Genomic DNA, 10,746 nt, shown 5'->3' with positions numbered 1-10,746 from the left:
CCATTGTTGCCCAATTTTCATGCAGTTTATGGGCTCATTAAGTGTCGATCTAGGAGATCAGCGCTTACTTACAGAAAGTTATTAGGGCCCCAAAAGCCAAAACTTTTTATCTTTCTATTAACATAACTGCATAATAACTGAGGCAGCAGAGAGCACTCAGTCAGACTGGAGAGAATACACCACTTCCTGCAGAACATACAGCAGCTGATAAGTACTGGAAGACTGGAGAGAATACACCACTTCCTGCAGGACATACAGCAGCTGATAAGTACTGGAAGACTGGAGAGAATACACCACTTCCTGCAGGATATACAGCAGCTGATAAGTACTGGAAGACTGGAGAGAATACACCACTTCCTGCAGGACAGACAGCAGCTGATAAGTACTGGAGGACAGTAGAGATTACACCACTTCCTGTAGGACATTCAGCAGCTAATAAGTACTGGAAGACTGGAGAGAATACACCACTTCCTGCAGGATATACAGCAGCTGATAAGTACTGGAAGACTGGAGAGAATACACAACTTCCTGCAGGACAGACAGCAGCTGATAAGTACTGGAAGACTGGAGATTTTTAAATAGAAGTAAATTACAAATCTGTATAACTTTATGAAACAAGTTGATTTAAAAGAAAAATATTCTTGCCGGAGTGCCCCTTTATGAGCAGCCTGTTGAGCTCTCTAATACTTTCTGAGCTTTGGTCCAGTATAATAACATTATGAGTCCTGGAAAGTTACAGTAAGAAATGTTTTAATTAGTTTATTGGGTTTCAGATCGGCCGGTGAGGTGTCGGCTTCGTCGTCTAAAATTAGTTGAAAATCAATTGTCTGTAATGAAATGAAATCAATGGCCGTTGGATCTCCGTCTCCTCACTATGAGAAGCTTCTCCGAGGCCGAATAATCCAGGAGGAGAAACCAGCTGGGACACATTTGTCGTCTTTCAACTATTTAGACGGGAAACCAGCAGACCCCGGAGCTCAGTGTGAGGTGCAGCCGGCAGAGGGGAAGGAATCCCGCTACTGAGAACATATTCACTTCCAACCATTCCGATTTATCAATGGCCACAACTCAGAGGAGTGGTCCATAATGGGAGTTATAGTACAAGAGCCAGGGGCGGACACAGACTGCATAGGGCCCCTGTGCAAAAACATTTCCTGGGCCCCCCTCCCCCCTTTGTTTCCCACCAACCTTTTCCATTCGGGCACCCCCACCAAATATTCTACAAAAAACGGAAATCAGTGACTCACAGGTGACGTCTTCTTCGATCTGAGGGGTCACTTTCCTTTTCCTCTCTATCTTCTATAACCTCCCATACAGTAATAACATCCCCTCCTATGACCCCCCCCCCCCCTATAGTAATAATGCCCCCTGCTGTGCCCCCATATAGTAATAGTGCCCCCAGATGTGCCCTCTATAGTAGTAATTCCCCCAGTTGTTACCCCCTATTGTAACAATACCCCCGGCTGTATACTGCCCCCATGGTGAAAGGAGGAGATAGCATCATCATACTACTACCCCCTTCATCCTCCTACCCCTCCATCATCATACTACTCCCCCCTTCATCTTCCTGCCCCTCCATCATCATACTACTCCCCCCTTCATCCTCCTGCCCCTCCATCATCATGCTACTCCCCCCTTCATCCTCCTGCCCCTCCATCATCATGCTACTCCCCCCTTCATCTTCCTGCCCCTCCATCATCATACTACTCCCCCCTTCATCCTCCTGCCCTTCCATCATCATACTACTCCCCCCCTTCATCCTCCTGCCCTCCATCATCATACTACTCCCCCCTTCATCCTCCTGCCCCTCCATCATCATACTACTCCCCCCTTCATCTTCCTGCCCCTCCATCATCATACTACTCCCCCCTTCATCCTCCTGCCCCTCCATCATCATACTACTCCCCCCCTTCATCCTCCTGTCCTCCATCATCATACTACTCCCCCCTTCATCCTCCTGCCCCTCCATCATCATACTACTCCCCCCTTCATCCTCCTGCCCCTCCATCATCATACTACTCCCCCCTTCATCTTCCTGCCCCTCCATCATCATACTACTCCCCCCTTCATCCTCCTGCCCCTCCATCATCATACTACTCCCCCCCTTCATCCTCCTGTCCTCCATCATCATACTACTCCCCCCTTCATCCTCCTGCCCCTCCATCATCATACTACTCCCCCCTTCATCCTCCTACCCCTCCATCATCATACTACTCCCCCCTTCATCCTCCTGCCCCTCCATCATCATACTACTCCCCCCTTCATCCTCCTACCCCTCCATCATCATACTACTCCCCCCTTTATCCTCCTACCCCTCCATCATCATACTACTCCCCCCTTCATCCTCCTGCCCCTTCATCATCATACTACTCCCCCCTTCATCCTCCTACCCCTCCATCATCATACTACTCCCCCCTTCATCCTCCTGCCCCTTCATCATCATACTACTCCCCCCTTCATCCTCCTGCCCCTTCATCATCATACTACTCCCCCCTTCATCCTCCTACCCCTCCATCATCATACTACTCCCCCCTTCATCCTCCTACCCCTCCATCATCATACTACTCCCCCCTTCATCCTCCTGCCCCTTCATCATCATACTACTCCCCCCTTCATCCTCCTGCCCCTTCATCATCATACTACTCCCCCCTTCATCCTCCTACCCCTCCATCATCATACTACTCCCCCCTTCATCCTCCTACCCCTCCATCATCATACTACTCCCCCCTTTATCCTCCTACCCCTCCATCATCATACTACTCCCCCCTTCATCCTCCTGCCCCTCCATCATCATACTTCTCCCCCCTCCATCGTCATACTTCTCCCCCTTCATCCTCCTGCCCCTCCATCATCATGCTACTCCCCCCTTCATCCTCCTGCCCCTCCATCATCATACTACTCCCCCCTTCATCCTCCTGTCCTCCATCATCATACTACTCCCCCCTTCATCCTCCTGCCCCTCCATCATCATACTACTCCCCCCTTCATCCTCCTGCCCCTCCATCATCATACTACTCCCCCCTTCATCCTCCTGCCCCTCCATCATCATACTACTCCCCCCTTCATCCTCCTGCCCCTCCATCGTCATACTTCTCCCCCTTCATCCTCCTGCCCCTCCATCATCATGCTACTCCCCCCTTCATCCTCCTGCCCCTCCATCATCATACTACTGTTGTATTGTGGTGCTGGTAAGGGGGTATAGAAAGAGGTCAGGACGTGATCCCTCTCTATACCAGGTGGCCCCTGACTATTATCAGCAGCTGGGAAGCGCTGCTGGTTAAAGGGGGGCTCCAGCATTTCTAATTTGCTTGTATTAAAGAATCTCAAGTCGTCCAGTACTTATCAGCTGCTGTATGTCCTGCAGGAAGTGGTGTATTCTTTCCAGTCTGACACAGTGCTCTCTGCTGCCACCTCTGTCCATGTCAGGAACTGTCCAGAGCAGGAGAGGTTTTCTATGGGGATTTGCTGCTGCTCTGGACAGTTCCTGACATGTACAGAGGTGGCAGCAGAGAGCACTGTGTCAGACTGGAGAGAATACACCACTTCCTGCAGGACATACAGCAGCTGATAAGTACTGGGAGACTGGAGAGAATACACCACTTCCTGCAGGACATACAGCAGCTGATAAGTACTGGGATAATTTTTTTTAACTATAAGTAAATTACAAATCTTTATATCTTTTTGAAACCAGTTGAACTGAAAGATTTGTTTTTTTGAGTTCCCCTTTAAATGTGGTTGCTATAGACTACTCCCTAGGCCCCTTTCTCTGCTATTCCAGTCCAATCTGTGGCAGGAAGCTAGACCCCCCCCCCCGATCATAGAGACGGGTGCAGGAGGGGTATGAAGGAGACTTTGCTGGTATAATAGAGCGGCCGTACAGTTCTCTATGATCGGGCAGACGAGCTGAGACCCGAGGAGGAAGAGTCGCTGTACGGTTCAGCTGAATTTCGAGAATACCTTGTGTATATAATATTGATATTACTTTCTTTAATAATAATTTGGTGTTTCTACCCTCGTCCTGGTTGTTGTCTTATTCATGAGGTTACAGTATGTGCAGTTGTATCTGCTGTACATATTATTACACTGTAGTTCCAGCTTGTAGAGCGCTGTGTGTATTGGTCTGTGTGCTCCCCCTCCCCCATCACCATCCCTTCCCCTCCCCCATCCCCTCCCCCATCACCATCCCTTCCACTCCCCCATCCCATCCCCCATCCCCTCCCCCATCCCATCCCCCATCACCATCCCCCATCCCATCCCCCATCCCATCCCCCATCCCCATCCCCTCCCCCATCCCATCCCCCATCAGCATCCCCTCCCCCATCCCCCATCCCATCCCCCATCCCCTCCCCCATCCCCCATCCCCTCCCCCATCCCCCATCCCATCCCCCATCCCCATCCCATCCCCCATCCCCTCCCCCATCCGCCATCCCATCCCCCATCCCCATCCCCTTCCCCAGTTTGGATCGACAAGATTGTTGAAATGGCCGAGCAAGGACGTCACCCCCACCTCATCCACAAATGGCTGCAGATGGCCGGCGTAGACATGAGCATACAGAGCGTGTGGTACTACATGAAGGGAAAACAGAAGGTCCGAGCCGCTATACGGACAAAAAAACCACCGTAAGTAACTGCTCTGGGATTTATTTTTATATACTGGGAGACTATGCGCCCACAGCGTCTTTAACCCCTTAAGGACCAAGACAATTTCCATTTTTGCGCTTTCATTTGTTCCTCCTTGTGTATACTGTGTGTATATATAAGCTATTGTATAGGCCATAGCACTTGCATTCTGTTACCTAGAAACCGACATGAGCCCTATTTTCTGCCCCACTAATTGTACTTTGCAATGACAGGCTGAATTTTTGCATAAAATATGTTGCATAACCAGAAAAAAATTTATATGCACAGTGAAATTGAAAATAAAACATAATTTTTTTTTATTTGGGGGGGGGGGGGTTACGCTGTTTGCCCTAGGGTAAAACTGACTTGTTATTTATGTTCCTCAAATTGTTTCGATTACAACGATATGTAACTTGTATAACTTTTATTTTATTTGATGGCTTTTAAAAAATTACTACATAGATCAATGAGATGGGCAGTTTATTGCTCTGGCTTGCTGCAGCCAGGAACAATAGATTGCCGAGCTGGGATCAGCGCCATTACGCCGCAGACCCCAGGCCGGTTCAGATGCGGAGATCACTCCTCTGCGATCGCGTCGCAGGGAGCAGTTCCCCCACTAGACCACCAGGGATAGGGGAAAACAACCATTTAAATGCAGCTGTCAACTTTTAAAGCTGCATTTAAATGGCTAATTAGCGGCCCCCTCTGAATGCCCCTTGCGACACCAGGGCATACATGTACGTCCTGTGTCGTTAAGGGGTTAATAATGCCTGCAGTTTTTTAAATAATGGCCGTCATTTTACAATGATGTCCGTCAATGATGATCATGATTAGAGATGAGCGAATGTACGATAATAACAGAGTAAAACGCTTCATTATCTCTGCAACCCTCTCATCCACTGCTGCCTTATAACTGACTGCTGCTCCATGCCGCTCCTCCCCGGGTGCTGGGAAAAGCTGGATCCAGTCCTGGGAATTTCTTCTAGTTTCCTAGGAGTGGATCCAGCTTTTCCCAGCTCCCAGGGAGGATCGGCACAGAGCGGCAGTCAGTTATAAGGCAGTCAGGGAGGATCGGCACAGAGTGTCTTTCAGTTATAAGGCAGCCGGGAAGGAGCGGCAGTCAGTTATAAGGCAGCCGGGAAGGAGCGGCAGTCAGTTATAAGGCAGTCAAGGAAGAGCGGCACAGAGTGTCAGTCAGTTAAACGACAGCGGCTGGTGAGCAGATTGCCGACATAACAAAGAGCTTCGCTCTGTTATTATTGTAATTTCCCTCATCTGTAATCACGATCTTCATTGACGGACATCACTATCAAACAACGGTTGATATTTTGCTTAAAAGATACGACGTAGGAACATAGGGGGGACATTTACTATTTTACGAGTATTCGTCCGTTTTTTATCCAGCAGAATTTAACAAAAGTTTCATAAATCTGTGAATAGAAAAAACTCAGAATATTCACAAAAATTGCGCAAACATATTCCCCTGGTCCCGACCAGACCCCAGGCCGCACCAGTTCTGACCAGACGGAGGCCGCACCAGTTCTGACCAGACGGAGGCCGCACCAGTTCTGACCAGACGGAGGCCGCACCAGTACTGACCAGACGTAGGCGGCACCAATACTGACCAGACCCCAGGCTGCACCAGTACTGACCAGACATAGGCCTGCACCAGTACTGACCAGACATAGGCCCGCACCAGTACTGACCAGACCCCAGGCCGCACCAGTACTGACCAGATGGAGGCCGCACCAGTACTGACCAGACGTAGCCCTGCACCAGTACTGACCAGACCCCAGGCCGCACCAGTACTGACCAGACATAGGCCCGCACCAGTACTGACCAGACAGGCCGCACCAGTACTGACCAGACGTAGCCCTGCATCAGTACTGACCAGACCCCAGGCCGCACCAGTACTGACCAGACGTAGGCGGCACCAATACTGACCAGACCCCAGGCCGCACCAGTACTGACCAGACATAGGCCTGCACCAGTACTGACCAGACATAGGCCCGCACCAGTACTGACCAGACATAGGCCGCACCAGTACTGACCAGACCCCAGGCCGCACCAGTACTGACCAGACATAGGCCGCACCAGTACTGACCAGACCCCAGGCGCAGCAGTACTGACCAGACATAGGCCGCACCAGTACTGACCAGACATAGGCCCGCACCAGTACTGACCAGACCCCAGGCCGCACCAGTACTGACCAGACGTAGGCGGCACCAATACTAACCAGACATAGGCCTGCACCAGTACTGACCAGACATAGGCCCGCACCAGTACTGACCAGACCCCAGGCGCAGCAGTACTGACCAGACATAGGCCCGCACCAGTACTGACCAGACCCCAGGCGCAGCAGTACTGACCAGACATAGGCCCGCACCAGTACTGACCAGACCCCAGGCCGCACCAGTACTGACCAGACCCCAGGCCGCACCAGTACTGACCAGACCCCAGGCCGCACCAGTACTGACCAGACCCCAGGCCGCACCAGTACTGACCAGACCCCAGGCCGCACCAGTACTGACCAGACCCCAGGCGCACCAGTACTGACCAGACCCCAGGCCGCACCAGTACTGACCAGACCCCAGGCCGCACCAGTACTGACCAGACCCCAGGCCGCACCAGTACTGACCAGACCCCAGGCCGCACCAGTACTGACCAGACGTAGCCCTGCACCAGTACTGACCAGACCCCAGTCCGCACCAGTACTGACCAGACGGAGGCCGCACCAGTACTGACCAGATGTAGGCCCGCACCAGTACTGACCAGACGTAGGCCGCACCAATACTAACCAGACATAGGCCTGCACCAGTACTGACCAGACCTTAGGCCGCACCAGTACTGACCAGACATAGGCCTGCACCAGTACTGACCAGACGTAGGCCGCACCAATACTAACCAGACGTAGGCCGCACCAGTACTGACCAGACCCCAGGCCGCACCAGTACTGACCAGATGTAGGCCGCACCAGTACTGACCAGATGTAGGCCGCACCAGTACTGACCAGATGTAGGCCCGCACCAGTACTGACCAGACGTAGGCCGCACCGGTACTAACCAGACCTTAGGTCGTACCAGTACTGACCAGACATAGGCCCGCACCAATACTGACCAGACCCCAGGCCCGCACCAGTACTGACAAGACCCCAGGCCGCACCAGTACTGACCAGACGGAGGCCGCACCAGTTTGTGCAACTTTTTAAAAAGTCGCAAATGATAAATTTGGCGCGAATCCTGGATTATGCAAATTTTTGGGCCCTTTGAATAGAATTCAAATAGAACTTATAGAACAAATAGACCAAAAATGGGCAAAAAAATTCATTCACCAATTATTCACCCAAAAATAGAGGCAAAGCTCTTATAAGTCTCTCCATAGTCTATTTCTGTTATTGTTTGGGCGTACATTAGAACGTCCCAGCCCATTACATTATCGCCACTTACATTGACATGTGTTTCATTTCTTTGCAGAGAAGTACGGAATCTTGTAGCGGCTCTGACCCGAGATCAGAATGGACTTTGTGCAAAACAATTACGGAACATGTTGAAGAGTGATCATAATGTAGAGATCTCAGAAACCAGCATCAGACGGATAAGACGGGAACTTGGTCAGACTGCAAAGCGTTTAAGAAATATTAAAAAATCTGGAAGAGCGTCATCGTCTCTTAGGGCTAACGACCCCCTGAGTGTGAGGACTACACAAGAGGACGATCCGACTGTAAAGACCGGAACTGCTAGAAGAAAAATCCAGGCTGCAAAGGAGAATGTGCCGAATCCCCCGTGCAAGAGAAAGATCACAGTCCTTCATTACACAGACGTTGGCCAAATCACACACCCCGCTGAGGACATGGATATGGCGGCTCCTGGCATCAAAGAACCATTTTGCCAAGATCAAATGACCTCCTGTGATGATGGAGACCTGCAGGAGGTCACCAGAGCCGTCCCGCTAAGGTCCACCAAGGATAGTCTTACAGGTATTGAAGCTATGGCGGAGAATGGGCATTTCAGTGACGGTAGTCACGCAGCCAAGACGAAGTGCCGAAGGGCAGGAAACAGCTGTCGCTGTTAGCGCTGATGGCGTCCTCTCACTGTTTGTTACCTGTCTGTCTCCTTATTTTCGGATGAATTAAAGATTTATGAAGACAACAGCCGGTGAGTGCCATATTTCTTTACCCTCTTCTGGATTTAACCGATTACCACTATATTTATATATAGAGCACCACCGATGTCCTACTGTTGAATGCATCCATATATCCACTCTCCCTAAAACTTCTGAAATCACAGCCATAGTGCCGTTTTCTTCTCCTCTACCTTGTGTGCATTTCAGTGACGGTAACCTGTGTTCTACACCAAGCACACCCGGACACATTTTCACCAACATTGCCTTTGCACAAGTAAATGTAAATCCAAAATGCCCCTGTGGTGCCGGAGTTCCCTTACAGGATCTGGAAGAGGAGCTGAAGCTCATGAGCACCAACTTATCCAGCAGCATTGTCAACACGGTGGAGTCAACGATGCAAAGGGCAATGGACTCTATCGGCCAAGTTTTGGAAAATTGTGTTAGAAAAGAACTTGCCAAGCTGAACCAAGTGGTTGAGACGGCCGTGCGAAAGGCAGTCGCCTCCAGAAAGCTTCCTCACTAGGAGACACCGGAGAGAGACAATGTCTGGGATTGGGACTGAACTGACCCCTTATACTGGTAACAGCCGACCCCATATATTGGTAACAGCCGACCCCTTATACTGGTAACAGCCGACCCCATATATTGGTAACACCCGACCCCTTATACTGGTAACAGCCGGCCCCTTATACTGGAAACACCCGACCCCTTATACTGGTAACAGCCGGCCCCTTATACTGGAAACACCCGGCCCCTTATACTGGCAACACCCGGCCCCTTATACTGGTAACAGCCGACCCCTTATACTGGCAACACCCGGCCCCTTATACTGGTAACAGCCGACCCCTTATACTGGCAACACCCGGCCCCTTATACTGATAACACCCGACCCCATATGTTGGTAACACCCAACCCCATATACTGGTAACAGCTGACCCCTATACACTGGTAACACCCAACCCCATATACTGGTAACAGTTGATCCCTTATACTGGTAACAACCGACCACATATACTGGTAACAACCGATCCCATGTACTGGTAACAACCGACCACATATACTGGTAACAACTGACTCATTATACTGGTAACAACCGACTCCTTATACTGGTAACAACCGACCACATATACTGGTAACAACTGACCCATTATACTGGTAACATCCGACCCCTTATATTGGTAACAGCCGACCCCTTATACTGGTAACAACCAATCCCTTATACTGGTAACAACCGACTCCTTATACTGGTAACATCCGACCCCTTATACTGGTAAAAACCGACCCTTATACTGGTAACAACCAATCCCATATACTGGTAACACCTGACCCCTTATACTGGTAACAACTGACCCCTTATACTGGTAACATCCGACCCCTTGTACTGGTAAAAACCGACCCTTATACTGGTAACAACCAATCCCATATACTGGTAACACCTGACCCCTTATACTGGTAACAACTGACCCCTTATACTGGTAACATCCGACCCCTTGTACTGGTAAAAACCGACCCTTATACTGGTAACAACCAATCCCATATACTGGTAACACCTGACCCCTTATACTGGTAACAACTGACCCCTTATACTGGTAACATCCGACCCCTTATACTGGCAACACCCGGCCCCTTATACTGGTAACACCTGACCCCTTATACTGGTAACATCCGACCCCTTGTACTGGTAAAAACCGACCCTTATACTGGTAACAACCAATCCCATATACTGGTAACACCTGACCCCTTATACTGGTAACAACCGTCGTCCATCTCTCTCCAGTAACACAGTCTTCGAGCACAGGGATATAGCGGCTCATGTTACCAGTGGGCGTTTTTATTGATAGTTATTTCCAATATATATAATCATTTCTAGGTTTAACTTCTTTTTCAATTATGTTTTTGTGTTATTTTCTATTATTTTCAATCAATTGATTAAACTTATTTCCTTCTGATTTGTGGTTCTACATTCTGTCAGATTTCTTTGTGGTAATTTGTGGGTTTATTGTA

The sequence above is a fragment of the Dendropsophus ebraccatus genome, chromosome 15 (assembly GCF_027789765.1).
Source record: "Dendropsophus ebraccatus isolate aDenEbr1 chromosome 15, aDenEbr1.pat, whole genome shotgun sequence".
NCBI lineage: Eukaryota > Metazoa > Chordata > Amphibia > Anura > Hylidae > Dendropsophus > Dendropsophus ebraccatus.
The sequence above is the reverse complement of the archived record's forward strand: the minus strand, read 5'-3'. Positions refer to the sequence as shown.